This window comes from Vulpes vulpes, chromosome 4 (genome assembly GCF_048418805.1).
Source record: "Vulpes vulpes isolate BD-2025 chromosome 4, VulVul3, whole genome shotgun sequence".
In the NCBI taxonomy this organism is placed as follows: Eukaryota; Metazoa; Chordata; class Mammalia; order Carnivora; family Canidae; genus Vulpes; species Vulpes vulpes.
Window position 1 is genome coordinate 69949701 of NC_132783.1, and position 14016 is coordinate 69963716.

At 76.3% G+C, this 14016-nt stretch overlaps 8 non-coding genes across 8 annotated transcripts; all 8 read left to right on the top strand.

The window, feature by feature from the left end:
- The first annotated feature begins 380 nt into the window (after positions 1-380).
- Positions 381-499, top strand: LOC140598785 (5S ribosomal RNA). The gene has a single exon (XR_012001345.1). It is a non-coding gene; the product is annotated as a 5S ribosomal RNA (ribosomal RNA).
- Positions 500-2170: 1671 nt separating this feature from the next.
- Positions 2171-2289, top strand: LOC140598786 (5S ribosomal RNA). Its single transcript, XR_012001346.1, has one exon. It is a non-coding gene; the product is annotated as a 5S ribosomal RNA (ribosomal RNA).
- A 1668-nt stretch (positions 2290-3957) lies between these two features.
- LOC140598787 (5S ribosomal RNA) lies at positions 3958-4076 on the top strand. Its single transcript, XR_012001347.1, has one exon. It is a non-coding gene; the product is annotated as a 5S ribosomal RNA (ribosomal RNA).
- A 1663-nt stretch (positions 4077-5739) lies between these two features.
- On the top strand, positions 5740-5858 carry LOC140598788 (5S ribosomal RNA). The gene has a single exon (XR_012001348.1). It is a non-coding gene; the product is annotated as a 5S ribosomal RNA (ribosomal RNA).
- A 1661-nt stretch (positions 5859-7519) lies between these two features.
- LOC140598789 (5S ribosomal RNA) lies at positions 7520-7638 on the top strand. The gene has a single exon (XR_012001349.1). It is a non-coding gene; the product is annotated as a 5S ribosomal RNA (ribosomal RNA).
- Positions 7639-9296: 1658 nt separating this feature from the next.
- LOC140598790 (5S ribosomal RNA) lies at positions 9297-9415 on the top strand. The gene has a single exon (XR_012001350.1). It is a non-coding gene; the product is annotated as a 5S ribosomal RNA (ribosomal RNA).
- Positions 9416-11074: 1659 nt separating this feature from the next.
- LOC140598791 (5S ribosomal RNA) lies at positions 11075-11193 on the top strand. The gene has a single exon (XR_012001351.1). It is a non-coding gene; the product is annotated as a 5S ribosomal RNA (ribosomal RNA).
- A 1658-nt stretch (positions 11194-12851) lies between these two features.
- On the top strand, positions 12852-12970 carry LOC140598792 (5S ribosomal RNA). Its single transcript, XR_012001352.1, has one exon. It is a non-coding gene; the product is annotated as a 5S ribosomal RNA (ribosomal RNA).
- Positions 12971-14016: the final 1046 nt, after the last annotated feature.

Genomic DNA, 14016 nt, shown 5'->3' on the forward strand with positions numbered 1-14016 from the left:
GAGCCGGCCGGCGCCGGCCCGCGGCACCCCCCCAGCCAGTGAGCGGTCCGAGGTGGGGCGGCGTGCCATCCGGGGAGCCGAGCGGCGGCGACGCGCCCGCCAGGCCGGGGACGGGAGCGCGCCCGGGCTCCGGCGACAGCCTCCGCTCCGGGGTGCGGGAGGCGTCTTGGCCCCCACCCCCCCCGCCCGGCCCGGGGCAGGCGCCCTCCGCCACCCCGGGCGCGGCGCGGGAGGCGGTCAGTCAATCAATCAGTCGGGCCGGCAGGCGAGCATGCAGGCGGGCTGGCGCGATCGGGCGGGCGGAGGGCTGAGGAGCGGCGGGCGCCTGGCCCGGAGAGGCGCAGAGCAGGCTCTTGGGGCGCCCAGCGGCAGCCGCGGACGTCTACGGCCATACCACCCTGAACGCGCCCGATCTCGTCTGATCTCGGAAGCTAAGCAGGGTCGGGCCTGGTTAGTACTTGGATGGGAGACCGCCTGGGAATACCGGGTGCTGTAGGCTTTTTTTCCTCGGCCTTTTGCCTGCCTTCCTGTCTGTCCCTTGGCCGCCAACGCCCCCTCGACCAAGCGGCGGCGGCGGCGGCGGCGGCGGCGGCGGCGGCGGCGCCCCCCTCCGGGCGACCCGTGGCATGGCCCCCGCCCCGCCGGAAGCACCGCAGGGCGCCGCGGAGCACCGAGGGCGCCGGCTGCACGGGCAGGAGGCCACACACATGCACCACCTCCTCTTCCTCTCAAGCCCTTCACCCTCGCAGCCCGCCCTTCAAGCACACCCACCCACGTCCTAGCCGGCCGCGCGTCCCAGGGCGCCGCGGGGGCCCGAAGGCGGCCGACGGAGGGGACGGGGCGACAGCAGGAACCTCGGGGCCGGGGCGGGGAGGGGGCGGTCGCTGGGGGGAGCCGGGCGGGGGCTGGATCCCGTCTCCGCAGGCCTGCGAGCCCCTCCGGGGGGCCGGGGCGGGGCTTTGGGGGCCGGGGCCGGGGCGGGGCTTTGGGGGCCGGGGCCGGGGCCGGGGCCGGGCCCGCCTGCGGGCCCTCCTCGCCCCGCCCCAATCTCCGCCCCCAGGCCCGCCCCCAGCCCCTAGCAATTCCCTGGCACCGCCCCCAGCCTCCAAGCCACCCAGCCACCCGCAACCCCCCCCACCTTCGGCCCGGGCCCGCCTGCACCTTCTCTCCGAAGGACATGCCCTGCCTCCCCCGCGGACCACCGTCCCTTCGGCCCTCAGCCACGACGTCCACGCTCCGCGGGCCCGGGACACCAGATGGCCCGACCGCCCGGGGCCTCAGGCCCCGTTGGCACCGGGCTGCGCGCTCCGCGGCCCCGCAACAGCCAAGGCCACAGCGACGCGGGGGCGGCCGGCACCCATGCCGAAAAGGGCCGCGCGCAACACAGCAAGAGACACAAGAGAGACTCGCTCCGCGCCTGGGCGTGGGCGCCGCGCACGCAACACAGGCACACGGTCCCGCGGCGGTTCGGCTGATGGGCAGGAATGGGGGCAGAACGGCATCCCTGACACCGTGGCTGCAGGGCCCGCGGCTGCCAGGGCTCCTAAGGCAGCTCCAGGGCCTGCGCCCCTCCGGCGGGGTGGCTGCCTCGCCCCCACAGGCCTTGTGGCCCAGCTCCGAGTGCCCGTGTCCCTCCGTCTGTGTGTGTGTGTGTGTGTGTCTGTCTGTCTGTCGTGGGCACCTGTGTCTGTGTCCCTGCCTGTCCGAGGATGGGGTCCGGCGGCGCGGGCGGCCCCGGCTTGGCTTTGAGCCAGGCCGGCTGAAGAACAGGAGAGGCCAGGGGTCGTCCGGAGCCGGCCGGCGCCGGCCCGCGGCACCCCCCCAGCCAGTGAGCGGTCCGAGGTGGGGCGGCGTGCCATCCGGGGAGCCGAGCGGCGGCGACGCGCCCGCCAGGCCGGGGACGGGAGCGCGCCCGGGCTCCGGCGACAGCCTCCGCTCCGGGGTGCGGGAGGCGTCTTGGCCCCCACCCCCCCCGCCCGGCCCGGGGCAGGCGCCCTCCGCCACCCCGGGCGCGGCGCGGGAGGCGGTCAGTCAATCAATCAGTCGGGCCGGCAGGCGAGCATGCAGGCGGGCTGGCGCGATCGGGCGGGCGGAGGGCTGAGGAGCGGCGGGCGCCTGGCCCGGAGAGGCGCAGAGCAGGCTCTTGGGGCGCCCAGCGGCAGCCGCGGACGTCTACGGCCATACCACCCTGAACGCGCCCGATCTCGTCTGATCTCGGAAGCTAAGCAGGGTCGGGCCTGGTTAGTACTTGGATGGGAGACCGCCTGGGAATACCGGGTGCTGTAGGCTTTTTTTCCTCGGCCTTTTGCCTGCCTTCCTGTCTGTCCCTTGGCCGCCAACGCCCCCTCGACCAACGCGGCGGCGGCGGCGGCGGCGGCGGCGGCGGCGGCGGCGGCGGCGCCCCCCTCCGGGCGACCCGTGGCATGGCCCCCGCCCCGCCGGAAGCACCGCAGGGCGCCGCGGAGCACCGAGGGCGCCGGCTGCACGGGCAGGAGGCCACACACATGCACCACCTCCTCTTCCTCTCAAGCCCTTCACCCTCGCAGCCCGCCCTTCAAGCACACCCACCCACGTCCTAGCCGGCCGCGCGTCCCAGGGCGCCGCGGGGGCCCGAAGGCGGCCGACGGAGGGGACGGGGCGACAGCAGGAACCTCGGGGCCGGGGCGGGGAGGGGGCGGTCGCTGGGGGGAGCCGGGCGGGGGCTGGATCCCGTCTCCGCAGGCCTGCGAGCCCCTCCGGGGGGCCGGGGCGGGGCTTTGGGGGCCGGGGCCGGGGCGGGGCTTTGGGGGCCGGGGCCGGGGCCGGGGCCGGGCCCGCCTGCGGGCCCTCCTCGCCCCGCCCCAATCTCCGCCCCCAGGCCCGCCCCCAGCCCCTAGCAATTCCCTGGCACCGCCCCCAGCCTCCAAGCCACCCAGCCACCCGCAACCCCCCCCACCTTCGGCCCGGGCCCGCCTGCACCTTCTCTCCGAAGGACATGCCCTGCCTCCCCCGCGGACCACCGTCAGCCACGACGTCCACGCTCCGCGGGCCCGGGACACCAGATGGCCCGACCGCCCGGGGCCTCAGGCCCCGTTGGCACCAGGCTGCGCGCTCCGCGGCCCCGCAACAGCCAAGGCCACAGCGACGCGGGGGCGGCCGGCACCCATGCCGAAAAGGGCCGCGCGCAACACAGCAAGAGACACAAGAGAGACTCGCTCCGCGCCTGGGCGTGGGCGCCGCGCACGCAACACAGGCACACGGTCCCGCGGCGGTTCGGCTGATGGGCAGGAATGGGGGCAGAACGGCATCCCTGACACCGTGGCTGCAGGGCCCGCGGCTGCCAGGGCTCCTAAGGCAGCTCCAGGGCCTGCGCCCCTCCGGCGGGGTGGCTGCCTCGCCCCCACAGGCCTTGTGGCCCAGCTCCGAGTGCCCGTGTCCCTCCGTCTGTGTGTGTGTGTGTGTGTGTGTCTGTCTGTCTGTCGTGGGCACCTGTGTCTGTGTCCCTGCCTGTCCGAGGATGGGGTCCGGCGGCGCGGGCGGCCCCGGCTTGGCTTTGAGCCAGGCCGGCTGAAGAACAGGAGAGGCCAGGGGTCGTCCGGAGCCGGCCGGCGCCGGCCCGCGGCACCCCCCCAGCCAGTGAGCGGTCCGAGGTGGGGCGGCGTGCCATCCGGGGAGCCGAGCGGCGGCGACGCGCCCGCCAGGCCGGGGACGGGAGCGCGCCCGGGCTCCGGCGACAGCCTCCGCTCCGGGGTGCGGGAGGCGTCTTGGCCCCCACCCCCCCCGCCCGGCCCGGGGCAGGCGCCCTCCGCCACCCCGGGCGCGGCGCGGGAGGCGGTCAGTCAATCAATCAGTCGGGCCGGCAGGCGAGCATGCAGGCGGGCTGGCGCGATCGGGCGGGCGGAGGGCTGAGGAGCGGCGGGCGCCTGGCCCGGAGAGGCGCAGAGCAGGCTCTTGGGGCGCCCAGCGGCAGCCGCGGACGTCTACGGCCATACCACCCTGAACGCGCCCGATCTCGTCTGATCTCGGAAGCTAAGCAGGGTCGGGCCTGGTTAGTACTTGGATGGGAGACCGCCTGGGAATACCGGGTGCTGTAGGCTTTTTTTCCTCGGCCTTTTGCCTGCCTTCCTGTCTGTCCCTTGGCCGCCAACGCCCCCTCGACCAACGCGGCGGCGGCGGCGGCGGCGGCGGCGGCGCCCCCCTCCGGGCGACCCGTGGCATGGCCCCCGCCCCGCCGGAAGCACCGCAGGGCGCCGCGGAGCACCGAGGGCGCCGGCTGCACGGGCAGGAGGCCACACACATGCACCACCTCCTCTTCCTCTCAAGCCCTTCACCCTCGCAGCCCGCCCTTCAAGCACACCCACCCACGTCCTAGCCGGCCGCGCGTCCCAGGGCGCCGCGGGGGCCCGAAGGCGGCCGACGGAGGGGACGGGGCGACAGCAGGAACCTCGGGGCCGGGGCGGGGAGGGGGCGGTCGCTGGGGGGAGCCGGGCGGGGGCTGGATCCCGTCTCCGCAGGCCTGCGAGCCCCTCCGGGGGGCCGGGGCGGGGCTTTGGGGGCCGGGGCCGGGGCGGGGCTTTGGGGGCCGGGGCCGGGGCCGGGGCCGGGCCCGCCTGCGGGCCCTCCTCGCCCCGCCCCAATCTCCGCCCCCAGGCCCGCCCCCAGCCCCTAGCAATTCCCTGGCACCGCCCCCAGCCTCCAAGCCACCCAGCCACCCGCAACCCCCCCCACCTTCGGCCCGGGCCCGCCTGCACCTTCTCTCCGAAGGACATGCCCTGCCTCCCCCGCGGACCACCGTCCCTTCGGCCCTCAGCCACGACGTCCACGCTCCGCGGGCCCGGGACACCAGATGGCCCGACCGCCCGGGGCCTCAGGCCCCGTTGGCACCGGGCTGCGCGCTCCGCGGCCCCGCAACAGCCAAGGCCACAGCGACGCGGGGGCGGCCGGCACCCATGCCGAAAAGGGCCGCGCGCAACACAGCAAGAGACACAAGAGAGACTCGCTCCGCGCCTGGGCGTGGGCGCCGCGCACGCAACACAGGCACACGGTCCCGCGGCGGTTCGGCTGATGGGCAGGAATGGGGGCAGAACGGCATCCCTGACACCGTGGCTGCAGGGCCCGCGGCTGCCAGGGCTCCTAAGGCAGCTCCAGGGCCTGCGCCCCTCCGGCGGGGTGGCTGCCTCGCCCCCACAGGCCTTGTGGCCCAGCTCCGAGTGCCCGTGTCCCTCCGTCTGTGTGTGTGTGTGTGTGTGTCTGTCTGTCTGTCGTGGGCACCTGTGTCTGTGTCCCTGCCTGTCCGAGGATGGGGTCCGGCGGCGCGGGCGGCCCCGGCTTGGCTTTGAGCCAGGCCGGCTGAAGAACAGGAGAGGCCAGGGGTCGTCCGGAGCCGGCCGGCGCCGGCCCGCGGCACCCCCCCAGCCAGTGAGCGGTCCGAGGTGGGGCGGCGTGCCATCCGGGGAGCCGAGCGGCGGCGACGCGCCCGCCAGGCCGGGGACGGGAGCGCGCCCGGGCTCCGGCGACAGCCTCCGCTCCGGGGTGCGGGAGGCGTCTTGGCCCCCACCCCCCCCGCCCGGCCCGGGGCAGGCGCCCTCCGCCACCCCGGGCGCGGCGCGGGAGGCGGTCAGTCAATCAATCAGTCGGGCCGGCAGGCGAGCATGCAGGCGGGCTGGCGCGATCGGGCGGGCGGAGGGCTGAGGAGCGGCGGGCGCCTGGCCCGGAGAGGCGCAGAGCAGGCTCTTGGGGCGCCCAGCGGCAGCCGCGGACGTCTACGGCCATACCACCCTGAACGCGCCCGATCTCGTCTGATCTCGGAAGCTAAGCAGGGTCGGGCCTGGTTAGTACTTGGATGGGAGACCGCCTGGGAATACCGGGTGCTGTAGGCTTTTTTTCCTCGGCCTTTTGCCTGCCTTCCTGTCTGTCCCTTGGCCGCCAACGCCCCCTCGACCAACGCGGCGGCGGCGGCGGCGGCGGCGGCGGCGGCGGCGGCGGCGGCGCCCCCCTCCGGGCGACCCGTGGCATGGCCCCCGCCCCGCCGGAAGCACCGCAGGGCGCCGCGGAGCACCGAGGGCGCCGGCTGCACGGGCAGGAGGCCACACACATGCACCACCTCCTCTTCCTCTCAAGCCCTTCACCCTCGCAGCCCGCCCTTCAAGCACACCCACCCACGTCCTAGCCGGCCGCGCGTCCCAGGGCGCCGCGGGGGCCCGAAGGCGGCCGACGGAGGGGACGGGGCGACAGCAGGAACCTCGGGGCCGGGGCGGGGAGGGGGCGGTCGCTGGGGGGAGCCGGGCGGGGGCTGGATCCCGTCTCCGCAGGCCTGCGAGCCCCTCCGGGGGGCCGGGGCGGGGCTTTGGGGGCCGGGGCCGGGGCGGGGCTTTGGGGGCCGGGGCCGGGGCCGGGGCCCTCCTCGCCCCGCCCCAATCTCCGCCCCCAGGCCCGCCCCCAGCCCCTAGCAATTCCCTGGCACCGCCCCCAGCCTCCAAGCCACCCAGCCACCCGCAACCCCCCCCACCTTCGGCCCGGGCCCGCCTGCACCTTCTCTCCGAAGGACATGCCCTGCCTCCCCCGCGGACCACCGTCCCTTCGGCCCTCAGCCACGACGTCCACGCTCCGCGGGCCCGGGACACCAGATGGCCCGACCGCCCGGGGCCTCAGGCCCCGTTGGCACCGGGCTGCGCGCTCCGCGGCCCCGCAACAGCCAAGGCCACAGCGACGCGGGGGCGGCCGGCACCCATGCCGAAAAGGGCCGCGCGCAACACAGCAAGAGACACAAGAGAGACTCGCTCCGCGCCTGGGCGTGGGCGCCGCGCACGCAACACAGGCACACGGTCCCGCGGCGGTTCGGCTGATGGGCAGGAATGGGGGCAGAACGGCATCCCTGACACCGTGGCTGCAGGGCCCGCGGCTGCCAGGGCTCCTAAGGCAGCTCCAGGGCCTGCGCCCCTCCGGCGGGGTGGCTGCCTCGCCCCCACAGGCCTTGTGGCCCAGCTCCGAGTGCCCGTGTCCCTCCGTCTGTGTGTGTGTGTGTGTGTGTCTGTCTGTCTGTCGTGGGCACCTGTGTCTGTGTCCCTGCCTGTCCGAGGATGGGGTCCGGCGGCGCGGGCGGCCCCGGCTTGGCTTTGAGCCAGGCCGGCTGAAGAACAGGAGAGGCCAGGGGTCGTCCGGAGCCGGCCGGCGCCGGCCCGCGGCACCCCCCCAGCCAGTGAGCGGTCCGAGGTGGGGCGGCGTGCCATCCGGGGAGCCGAGCGGCGGCGACGCGCCCGCCAGGCCGGGGACGGGAGCGCGCCCGGGCTCCGGCGACAGCCTCCGCTCCGGGGTGCGGGAGGCGTCTTGGCCCCCACCCCCCCCGCCCGGCCCGGGGCAGGCGCCCTCCGCCACCCCGGGCGTGGCGCGGGAGGCGGTCAGTCAATCAATCAGTCGGGCCGGCAGGCGAGCATGCAGGCGGGCTGGCGCGATCGGGCGGGCGGAGGGCTGAGGAGCGGCGGGCGCCTGGCCCGGAGAGGCGCAGAGCAGGCTCTTGGGGCGCCCAGCGGCAGCCGCGGACGTCTACGGCCATACCACCCTGAACGCGCCCGATCTCGTCTGATCTCGGAAGCTAAGCAGGGTCGGGCCTGGTTAGTACTTGGATGGGAGACCGCCTGGGAATACCGGGTGCTGTAGGCTTTTTTTCCTCGGCCTTTTGCCTGCCTTCCTGTCTGTCCCTTGGCCGCCAACGCCCCCTCGACCAACGCGGCGGCGGCGGCGGCGGCGGCGGCGGCGGCGGCGGCGGCGCCCCCCTCCGGGCGACCCGTGGCATGGCCCCCGCCCCGCCGGAAGCACCGCAGGGCGCCGCGGAGCACCGAGGGCGCCGGCTGCACGGGCAGGAGGCCACACACATGCACCACCTCCTCTTCCTCTCAAGCCCTTCACCCTCGCAGCCCGCCCTTCAAGCACACCCACCCACGTCCTAGCCGGCCGCGCGTCCCAGGGCGCCGCGGGGGCCCGAAGGCGGCCGACGGAGGGGACGGGGCGACAGCAGGAACCTCGGGGCCGGGGCGGGGAGGGGGCGGTCGCTGGGGGGAGCCGGGCGGGGGCTGGATCCCGTCTCCGCAGGCCTGCGAGCCCCTCCGGGGGGCCGGGGCGGGGCTTTGGGGGCCGGGGCCGGGGCGGGGCTTTGGGGGCCGGGGCCGGGGCCGGGGCCCTCCTCGCCCCGCCCCAATCTCCGCCCCCAGGCCCGCCCCCAGCCCCTAGCAATTCCCTGGCACCGCCCCCAGCCTCCAAGCCACCCAGCCACCCGCAACCCCCCCCACCTTCGGCCCGGGCCCGCCTGCACCTTCTCTCCGAAGGACATGCCCTGCCTCCCCCGCGGACCACCGTCCCTTCGGCCCTCAGCCACGACGTCCACGCTCCGCGGGCCCGGGACACCAGATGGCCCGACCGCCCGGGGCCTCAGGCCCCGTTGGCACCGGGCTGCGCGCTCCGCGGCCCCGCAACAGCCAAGGCCACAGCGACGCGGGGGCGGCCGGCACCCATGCCGAAAAGGGCCGCGCGCAACACAGCAAGAGACACAAGAGAGACTCGCTCCGCGCCTGGGCGTGGGCGCCGCGCACGCAACACAGGCACACGGTCCCGCGGCGGTTCGGCTGATGGGCAGGAATGGGGGCAGAACGGCATCCCTGACACCGTGGCTGCAGGGCCCGCGGCTGCCAGGGCTCCTAAGGCAGCTCCAGGGCCTGCGCCCCTCCGGCGGGGTGGCTGCCTCGCCCCCACAGGCCTTGTGGCCCAGCTCCGAGTGCCCGTGTCCCTCCGTCTGTGTGTGTGTGTGTGTGTGTCTGTCTGTCTGTCGTGGGCACCTGTGTCTGTGTCCCTGCCTGTCCGAGGATGGGGTCCGGCGGCGCGGGCGGCCCCGGCTTGGCTTTGAGCCAGGCCGGCTGAAGAACAGGAGAGGCCAGGGGTCGTCCGGAGCCGGCCGGCGCCGGCCCGCGGCACCCCCCCAGCCAGTGAGCGGTCCGAGGTGGGGCGGCGTGCCATCCGGGGAGCCGAGCGGCGGCGACGCGCCCGCCAGGCCGGGGACGGGAGCGCGCCCGGGCTCCGGCGACAGCCTCCGCTCCGGGGTGCGGGAGGCGTCTTGGCCCCCACCCCCCCCGCCCGGCCCGGGGCAGGCGCCCTCCGCCACCCCGGGCGCGGCGCGGGAGGCGGTCAGTCAATCAATCAGTCGGGCCGGCAGGCGAGCATGCAGGCGGGCTGGCGCGATCGGGCGGGCGGAGGGCTGAGGAGCGGCGGGCGCCTGGCCCGGAGAGGCGCAGAGCAGGCTCTTGGGGCGCCCAGCGGCAGCCGCGGACGTCTACGGCCATACCACCCTGAACGCGCCCGATCTCGTCTGATCTCGGAAGCTAAGCAGGGTCGGGCCTGGTTAGTACTTGGATGGGAGACCGCCTGGGAATACCGGGTGCTGTAGGCTTTTTTTCCTCGGCCTTTTGCCTGCCTTCCTGTCTGTCCCTTGGCCGCCAACGCCCCCTCGACCAACGGCGGCGGCGGCGGCGGCGGCGGCGGCGGCGGCGGCGGCGGCGCCCCCCTCCGGGCGACCCGTGGCATGGCCCCCGCCCCGCCGGAAGCACCGCAGGGCGCCGCGGAGCACCGAGGGCGCCGGCTGCACGGGCAGGAGGCCACACACATGCACCACCTCCTCTTCCTCTCAAGCCCTTCACCCTCGCAGCCCGCCCTTCAAGCACACCCACCCACGTCCTAGCCGGCCGCGCGTCCCAGGGCGCCGCGGGGGCCCGAAGGCGGCCGACGGAGGGGACGGGGCGACAGCAGGAACCTCGGGGCCGGGGCGGGGAGGGGGCGGTCGCTGGGGGGAGCCGGGCGGGGGCTGGATCCCGTCTCCGCAGGCCTGCGAGCCCCTCCGGGGGGCCGGGGCGGGGCTTTGGGGGCCGGGGCCGGGGCGGGGCTTTGGGGGCCGGGGCCGGGGCCGGGGCCCTCCTCGCCCCGCCCCAATCTCCGCCCCCAGGCCCGCCCCCAGCCCCTAGCAATTCCCTGGCACCGCCCCCAGCCTCCAAGCCACCCAGCCACCCGCAACCCCCCCCACCTTCGGCCCGGGCCCGCCTGCACCTTCTCTCCGAAGGACATGCCCTGCCTCCCCCGCGGACCACCGTCCCTTCGGCCCTCAGCCACGACGTCCACGCTCCGCGGGCCCGGGACACCAGATGGCCCGACCGCCCGGGGCCTCAGGCCCCGTTGGCACCGGGCTGCGCGCTCCGCGGCCCCGCAACAGCCAAGGCCACAGCGACGCGGGGGCGGCCGGCACCCATGCCGAAAAGGGCCGCGCGCAACACAGCAAGAGACACAAGAGAGACTCGCTCCGCGCCTGGGCGTGGGCGCCGCGCACGCAACACAGGCACACGGTCCCGCGGCGGTTCGGCTGATGGGCAGGAATGGGGGCAGAACGGCATCCCTGACACCGTGGCTGCAGGGCCCGCGGCTGCCAGGGCTCCTAAGGCAGCTCCAGGGCCTGCGCCCCTCCGGCGGGGTGGCTGCCTCGCCCCCACAGGCCTTGTGGCCCAGCTCCGAGTGCCCGTGTCCCTCCGTCTGTGTGTGTGTGTGTGTGTGTCTGTCTGTCTGTCGTGGGCACCTGTGTCTGTGTCCCTGCCTGTCCGAGGATGGGGTCCGGCGGCGCGGGCGGCCCCGGCTTGGCTTTGAGCCAGGCCGGCTGAAGAACAGGAGAGGCCAGGGGTCGTCCGGAGCCGGCCGGCGCCGGCCCGCGGCACCCCCCCAGCCAGTGAGCGGTCCGAGGTGGGGCGGCGTGCCATCCGGGGAGCCGAGCGGCGGCGACGCGCCCGCCAGGCCGGGGACGGGAGCGCGCCCGGGCTCCGGCGACAGCCTCCGCTCCGGGGTGCGGGAGGCGTCTTGGCCCCCACCCCCCCCGCCCGGCCCGGGGCAGGCGCCCTCCGCCACCCCGGGCGTGGCGCGGGAGGCGGTCAGTCAATCAATCAGTCGGGCCGGCAGGCGAGCATGCAGGCGGGCTGGCGCGATCGGGCGGGCGGAGGGCTGAGGAGCGGCGGGCGCCTGGCCCGGAGAGGCGCAGAGCAGGCTCTTGGGGCGCCCAGCGGCAGCCGCGGACGTCTACGGCCATACCACCCTGAACGCGCCCGATCTCGTCTGATCTCGGAAGCTAAGCAGGGTCGGGCCTGGTTAGTACTTGGATGGGAGACCGCCTGGGAATACCGGGTGCTGTAGGCTTTTTTTCCTCGGCCTTTTGCCTGCCTTCCTGTCTGTCCCTTGGCCGCCAACGCCCCCTCGACCAACGCGGCGGCGGCGGCGGCGGCGGCGGCGGCGGCGGCGGCGGCGCCCCCCTCCGGGCGACCCGTGGCATGGCCCCCGCCCCGCCGGAAGCACCGCAGGGCGCCGCGGAGCACCGAGGGCGCCGGCTGCACGGGCAGGAGGCCACACACATGCACCACCTCCTCTTCCTCTCAAGCCCTTCACCCTCGCAGCCCGCCCTTCAAGCACACCCACCCACGTCCTAGCCGGCCGCGCGTCCCAGGGCGCCGCGGGGGCCCGAAGGCGGCCGACGGAGGGGACGGGGCGACAGCAGGAACCTCGGGGCCGGGGCGGGGAGGGGGCGGTCGCTGGGGGGAGCCGGGCGGGGGCTGGATCCCGTCTCCGCAGGCCTGCGAGCCCCTCCGGGGGGCCGGGGCGGGGCTTTGGGGGCCGGGGCCGGGGCGGGGCTTTGGGGGCCGGGGCCGGGGCCGGGGCCCTCCTCGCCCCGCCCCAATCTCCGCCCCCAGGCCCGCCCCCAGCCCCTAGCAATTCCCTGGCACCGCCCCCAGCCTCCAAGCCACCCAGCCACCCGCAACCCCCCCCACCTTCGGCCCGGGCCCGCCTGCACCTTCTCTCCGAAGGACATGCCCTGCCTCCCCCGCGGACCACCGTCCCTTCGGCCCTCAGCCACGACGTCCACGCTCCGCGGGCCCGGGACACCAGATGGCCCGACCGCCCGGGGCCTCAGGCCCCGTTGGCACCGGGCTGCGCGCTCCGCGGCCCCGCAACAGCCAAGGCCACAGCGACGCGGGGGCGGCCGGCACCCATGCCGAAAAGGGCCGCGCGCAACACAGCAAGAGACACAAGAGAGACTCGCTCCGCGCCTGGGCGTGGGCGCCGCGCACGCAACACAGGCACACGGTCCCGCGGCGGTTCGGCTGATGGGCAGGAATGGGGGCAGAACGGCATCCCTGACACCGTGGCTGCAGGGCCCGCGGCTGCCAGGGCTCCTAAGGCAGCTCCAGGGCCTGCGCCCCTCCGGCGGGGTGGCTGCCTCGCCCCCACAGGCCTTGTGGCCCAGCTCCGAGTGCCCGTGTCCCTCCGTCTGTGTGTGTGTGTGTGTGTGTCTGTCTGTCTGTCGTGGGCACCTGTGTCTGTGTCCCTGCCTGTCCGAGGATGGGGTCCGGCGGCGCGGGCGGCCCCGGCTTGGCTTTGAGCCAGGCCGGCTGAAGAACAGGAGAGGCCAGGGGTCGTCCGGAGCCGGCCGGCGCCGGCCCGCGGCACCCCCCCAGCCAGTGAGCGGTCCGAGGTGGGGCGGCGTGCCATCCGGGGAGCCGAGCGGCGGCGACGCGCCCGCCAGGCCGGGGACGGGAGCGCGCCCGGGCTCCGGCGACAGCCTCCGCTCCGGGGTGCGGGAGGCGTCTTGGCCCCCACCCCCCCCGCCCGGCCCGGGGCAGGCGCCCTCCGCCACCCCGGGCGCGGCGCGGGAGGCGGTCAGTCAATCAATCAGTCGGGCCGGCAGGCGAGCATGCAGGCGGGCTGGCGCGATCGGGCGGGCGGAGGGCTGAGGAGCGGCGGGCGCCTGGCCCGGAGAGGCGCAGAGCAGGCTCTTGGGGCGCCCAGCGGCAGCCGCGGACGTCTACGGCCATACCACCCTGAACGCGCCCGATCTCGTCTGATCTCGGAAGCTAAGCAGGGTCGGGCCTGGTTAGTACTTGGATGGGAGACCGCCTGGGAATACCGGGTGCTGTAGGCTTTTTTTCCTCGGCCTTTTGCCTGCCTTCCTGTCTGTCCCTTGGCCGCCAACGCCCCCTCGACCAACGCGGCGGCGGCGGCGGCGGCGGCGGCGGCGCCCCCCTCCGGGCGACCCGTGGCATGGCCCCCGCCCCGCCGGAAGCACCGCAGGGCGCCGCGGAGCACCGAGGGCGCCGGCTGCACGGGCAGGAGGCCACACACATGCACCACCTCCTCTTCCTCTCAAGCCCTTCACCCTCGCAGCCCGCCCTTCAAGCACACCCACCCACGTCCTAGCCGGCCGCGCGTCCCAGGGCGCCGCGGGGGCCCGAAGGCGGCCGACGGAGGGGACGGGGCGACAGCAGGAACCTCGGGGCCGGGGCGGGGAGGGGGCGGTCGCTGGGGGGAGCCGGGCGGGGGCTGGATCCCGTCTCCGCAGGCCTGCCGCAGGCCTGCGAGCCCCTCCGGGGGGCCGGGGCGGGGCTTTGGGGGCCGGGGCCGGGGCGGGGCTTTGGGGGCCGGGGCCGGGGCCGGGGCCGCCTGCGGGCCCTCCTCGCCCCGCCCCAATCTCCGCCCCCAGGCCCGCCCCCAGCCCCTAGCAATTCCCTGGCACCGCCCCCAGCCTCCAAGCCACCCAGCCACCCGCAACCCCCCCCACCTTCGGCCCGGGCCCGCCTGCACCTTCTCTCCGAAGGACATGCCCTGCCTCCCCCGCGGACCACCGTCCCTTCGGCCCTCAGCCACGACGTCCACGCTCCGCGGGCCCGGGACACCAGATGGCCCGACCGCCCGGGGCCTCAGGCCCCGTTGGCACCGGGCTGCGCGCTCCGCGGCCCCGCAACAGCCAAGGCCACAGCGACGCGGGGGCGGCCGGCACCCATGCCGAAAAGGGCCGCGCGCAACACAGCAAGAGACACAAGAGAGACTCGCTCCGCGCCTGGGCGTGGGCGCCGCGCACGCAACACAGGCACACGGTCCCGCGGCGGTTCGGCTGATGGGCAGGAATGGGGGCAGAACGGCATCCCTGACACCGTGGCTGCAGGGCCCGCGGCTGCCAGGGCTCCTAAG